Raw genomic sequence first — 6,000 nt, 5'->3', positions numbered from 1 at the left:
CATGAATTACAAGCTTTCTTCTCATACCAAAAACATTTGAGCTGCAAACTTTGTTCTACAGTCAAGAACAGACAGGCGGGGGGAGGGGACCTGATGGGAAGAGGGGAAGGAGAGAAAAGAGAAGTGCCACATGCTTCCCAATAATCCAAGTGTTGGGAAGTTGAATTGGCAACCCTTACCTGGGGTGGTTCCCTTTGGAGAAGAGACCACTGAAGACCAATGCCATGTTTTGTAATATTTGTTTTCAGAAATGTTTTTTATTTCAGAAATGCACAAGTGGAGCCCAGGTGGAGGTGCAGAGGCACTGCCCCACATCTGTTCCCCAAAGAGACATCCCGTACCCTGAAGTTCTCCAGCCAACTAATGGTAGTGCTTCTATTCCTCTTTCTCTGCCAGACCTAAAGCTACTGTTTCTTCACTCATGTGTGCCCCTTCCCTTCTCCTCCAGTCTCTGATGGGGTGCTTCAACAGGGCCATCAGAGAACCATCTAATAAGTGGTGTCCATTTGAGGAAACTGAAATTGTTCAAAGACTTTCTATTCCTTCTTTCCATCATCAACCAAAAGCGAGACTGCAGCCAAGAAATCAGAAGGAGATTGAGACTGGAAAGGGCAGCCATGAAGGAGCTAGAAAAGATTCTGAAGTGTAAGGATGTGTTGCTGGCAACCAAGATCAAGTTAATTCATGCCATAGTATTCTCCATTACTATGTATGGGTATGAAAGTTGGACAATAAAGAAAGCTGACAGGAAGAAAGTTGATTGATTTGAAATGTGGTAGTTGGAGGAGAATTTTACAGATAGCATGGACCACCAATAAATAAATAAATCCGTAAGTTCTACATCAAATCAAGCCTGAACTGTCCCTAGAAGCTAAAATGACTACACTGAGGCTATCATAATTTGGGCACATTATGAGAAGACAAGACTCACTGAAAAAGACAATAATGCCAGGAAAAGTTGAAGGCAGCTGGAAAAGAGGAAGACGCGAGATGGATTGACTCTATAAAGGAAGGACATTTTGGAGGACATTGATTCACAGGGTCGCCATGAGTCGGAAGCGACTTGACATGACGGCACTTAACACGCACACACACATTACAAAAACATCTTCAGTTGCTAAGAAACTAATTCCTTTTGTCATGGATTCTGGCTCCCCTCAAGGCATACCACTTTAGGCAAAGTCCACAGTCTCTAGGATCATTCACAAACCCAAACAAAGAGGAAGGCGTGCCTTCCCATTGAAGTAGGCAAACACTGAAATTCTTCCTTGAACTTTGGTTGCAGCTGGGAGCAGGAATGAAGGAAATAAGCCAAAAGCTGCACAGAAAGGCTGGTTTTTCAGGAGAGAGAGGAAGGAAGAACTGACACTGATTACATGTTCAGGAGTCCAATGCACATGGGCAAACCATATGGAGAACAGGCGAAGTTGCTATAATAATAATAATTGTGTGTCAGTTTGTAACTGACTTGCAACCCGAGGACCATGGGGTTTTTAAGGCAAGAGATGAACAGAGATGGCAAATGTACATATATTTCTTGCTTTGGTATGCACAATCGGACAAGCCAAAAGTTTGAGGGTGCCTCTTCTTGCATACTGAAACCAAAAAATATGTGTGTTGCCCTTTATTTATTTAAACTTTTTTTATTTTATTACACTCAAAATGGTGGCCATGTGTACCAAGTGGACTGCATTGTGTGTGACCTCCCCTTATGTGTGGAACCAAGGTGTGCTTATGGAACAAAAAAGATGCTGTGGAAAGCAGCTGATGAGACTCTTTGGTGCTTGGTTGCCTGGAACTGCCCTTACTTCAGATAAAGATGGCTTGAAAACTCTGCTGAGGAGGCACATAGAAATCTCCTAAATACAGGAATAAATAAAAGTACAAAATAAAATCCAAAGGGATTCTTATGTTATTGTGCCTTGGATTCTGCATTCCATTTAGCACTGAATATGAAACTCAGTTCTCAAATGTGATCTCTCTCTCTCTCTCTCTCTCTCTCTCTCTCTCTCTCTCTCTCTCTCTCACACACACACACACACACACACACACACACACACACACTCTCCACCCCACCCCCACAAACATACCAAAAAGGAGATGCAGTGGTACAGGAAGGCCAGCCTGTGGAGCTAGTGACTTTTCTTAGCATGCCTGAGTTAGAGAGACTGGTTGGTGTCTGCTGTTGAACAATAGCAAGCAGCCAGTCCTGGGGTGAGTCATGCAAATCACATGGTATCAAGTTGTCTGGTGGTTGCTGCCTAGCTTGGATGAGTCCTCTTTCAAATGCCAAAATAACCCTAGAAAAGGGCCTTCCCACTCCCCCTTGCCTTTTACTGGCAGAAACCAAGCTTGAAGTCTGGCAAAGACCGTCCTAGCTGCCTAGCTAGCATCCTCTGTGTGTGTCTAAAGTGCCGTCAAGTCGCAGCCGACTTATGGCGACCCCTTTTGGGGGTTTTAATGGCAAGAGACTAACAGAGGTGGTTTGCCAGTGCCTTCCTCTGCACAGCAACCCTGGACTTCCTTGGTGGTCTCCCGTCCAAATACTAACCAGGGCTGACCCTGCTTAGCTTCTGAGATCTGACGAGATCAGGCTAGCCTGGGCCATCCAGGTCAGGGCTAGCATCCTCTACAATGCCACTAATGACAGCATTCTTTTCTTAAAGCTACAAGTGCTCTTTCTATCTTTGGAGGGGGGTTTACCTCACAGCAGTCCAAATAGTTTAGTTTAGCCAGGGCTTGCCAGAGCTTGGCAGCTACACAGGGTCAGCCATGGTCAGTACTTGGATGGGAAACTACCAATGAAGACGGGTTGCTATTCAGAGGAAGGCAAATCACCTTTGCTTGTCTCTTGCCTGGAACATCCCATGGATGTGGTTGCCATGAGTCAATTGCAACCTGATGACACTTTCTTCTTTAATCTGCCAATTTTATTTTTAAGATTTCAGATTTTCCTGCAAATCTGGGGCCTTTTTCTGGTTTGTAGAAAGATCTGTCTTATCTTTTCATGGCTCCAGTCTCTGGATTTAAGTATCCTCAGATTTGGCCATGTTGAGAATTAGATATATTTGGTTCTGGACCAGTTCCCAAGAGGAAACAAACTATTGTGAGATCATTGTTAAGAGACTTGGCCCTTGGTGGATATAATCTGGCTAACTATAGACCAATGTCAAATTTACCATTCTTGGTCAAGTTGTTTGAGTAAGTTGAAGCGGAGCAACTCCAAGTTTACTGGGATTACTCTTCTACCCTTAAACCATTTCAGTATGGCTTTGAGTTGAGCCCAGTTATGGGACAAAACAGCTTCAGTAGCACTGGTGGATGAGCTTCAGCTGCAAATGGATGAGGAAAATGCATTTCTACTAGTGTTGTTAGATCTGTCCACTGCATTCTATACTGTGGATCATGTCATTTTGTTGAGTCATTTGCAGGATAGTTTTGGTGCGATGGGTACTTCCCTACAGCTAGGGCTGCCAGGTCCCTCTTCACCACGGGTGGGAGGTTTTTGGGGTGGAGCCTGAGGAGGGCAGGGGTTGGGGAGGGGAGGGACTTCAGTGCCATAGAGTGCAATTGCCAAAGCAGCCGTTTTCTCTAGGTGAACTGATCTCTATCGGTTGGAAATCAGTTGTAATAACAGGAGATCTCCAGCCACCACCTAGAGGTTGGCAACCCTACCTACAGCATTGGGGTGTTTTTTTCTTTCTGTCGGAGAGATGGCAAAGAGAGATTAAGGGGGTTACCACACTTGTATTCCCACCAATGTATTAAGAGTTTGAAAACGTTATAAAAAATACTTTTTGCACTTTGTTTGGCCCCTTTAGCTGTGAAGACGTCTTCCAACCATTTATAAGCCATGGTATCCAAAAACCCTTTTAAAGTGATTTTTTTTACAACATTTTCAAACTCTTAATACATCGCTGGGAATACAAAGTGCGGTAACCCCCTGAGTCAGCATCTTGCCCTGTGGTGTCACAGAAGTCACTCATGTTCTCCAAAATTGTTATGAGTGTGTGTAAAACCAATATTCTGATGACACACAGCTATGCAAATCTTTGTCTAACCTTCCAGACTCAGCGGTCTCTGTTTTTAACCAGTGCTTAGAGACCATAGTCAAAAGGATGAAGGTAAATAGAATGAAGCTGAATCCAGGTAAAATGAAAGTATTGTAGTTAGGGAAGGCAGGGTAGTGTTTTTTTGAAGGGGAGGGTGGACTGATCTGCCAAGGCAAGATGCAACTGTGTTGTCCTTGTGTGAGCATGTGAAGAACCTGGGGGTGCTCCTGCATCCAACCTCGCTCTTTGAGAAACAGGTGAGCGCTGTGGCCAGGAGCGCTTTCTGCCAGCTGCATCTGACTCAATGTATACTTCATGCATCTGATGAAGTGAGATCTGACTTACGGAAATGTGCACTTCAATAAATGTTATTCTTTAAGGTGATGTACTGACATGAAAGCTCTCTTCCTTCCTTCCTTGAAACTGCCAAACTTGGCACATGGGTCCACGATTTCGTAATCTCCAGATTAGAGTACGGTAATGCACTCTACATTGAGCTGCCCTTAAAAGTAACCCAGAAGCTATAGTTAGTGGGAAAGGTAGCAGCTTGCCCTCTGGTTCTGGGAAACTGCTATGCTAGGGTTGCTAGGGTACTAGCTGGAGATCGCCTGCTATTACAACTGATCTCCAGCCGATAGAGATCAGTCCACCTGGAGAAAATGGCCGCTTTGGCAATTGGACTCTATGGCATTGAAGTCCCTCCTCTCCCCAAACCCTGCCCTCCTCAGGCCCCACCCCAAAAACCTCCCACCGGTGGCAAAGAGGGACCTGGCAATCCTACACTACGCCCGTGTGTGTGTGTAAAGTGCCATCAAGTCGCAGCTGATTTATGGCAACCCCTTATGGGGTTTTCAAGGCAAGAGACTAACAGAGGTGGTTTGCCAGTACCTTCCTCTGTATAGCAACCCTGGACTTCCTTGGTGGTCTCCCATCCAAATACTAACCAGGGCTGTCCCTGCTTAGCTTCTGAGATCTGAAGAGATCAGGCTATACCATGCTGCCTTCCCTCCCACGCTACGCCCATATAACTGCATTATTCTTCAATGATTTCCATTGAGTTTCCAGGAGCAACTCATGGTATTGGTTCTGACACACAAGGCCTCTCACAGCTTGGGATCTACATATTTGAAGGACTATCTCTTCTGATACATGCCCAGGTATCAGTTTATGGCACCTCAATGTCATCTGTCAGTGATTCCCTCTTCCCAAGTGTAGGTAGCGAGCTTCATTGCATGTCAGACAGACAAGGGTTAATATTGATTGTATAGGATGCTGACCAGTTGTAAAAGAAGATGTAATCTCAAATGTGTGAATTAGCCATTGGTCAGTGGGAAAGTCATTGCAGACCTGCTTGTTGTCACGTACGCAGCTAATCTACATTTTACTACTTTTGCTATTTTCCTTTGTGTTGTAGTGAAGGCAGTAGCCAGTTACAATTTGGATCTCATCTAGTGAAGATGGGGTATTTCTGTTCTTTAGAAATACCAAGTTTGTAAGCTTAGATCCTGCCAGGACCATTCTGGCAAGTTTAGGAAACTTAGCAATGTGAAGAGGAATTTATTGTTTTAATCTCCCGTGAACCTTTTCCCTGATTTAGAAAGTAAAGGTTGATATTTTTACTAAGACAAACGACTCTGTCTTTTGTGCGTGCGAATGCTTAACTCTGACTCTCACTAGCTATAACCACACGATCCATAACCTCTGATTAATGGTAGCAGCTGATTCCAACACCAAGAGGTACATTTGTCCTCTGTTAGGGACACAGGGTTCTCTGTAGTCATCCCCCACTTTCAGGAAGAAGAAGAGTTGGTTTTTATATGCTGACTTTCTCTACCACTTAAGGGAGAATCAAACTGCTTACAATTGTTAGGATCTGAAACTTACTTAATTAATCTGCTACCATTCAGGGTGATGGATCTTGGTTTATGGCTTATTGAAAATAAAGGTT

The sequence above is a fragment of the Euleptes europaea genome, chromosome 3 (assembly GCF_029931775.1).
Source record: "Euleptes europaea isolate rEulEur1 chromosome 3, rEulEur1.hap1, whole genome shotgun sequence".
Taxonomy (NCBI): Eukaryota; Metazoa; Chordata; class Lepidosauria; order Squamata; family Sphaerodactylidae; genus Euleptes; species Euleptes europaea.
This window is presented reverse-complemented; position numbering follows the sequence as displayed.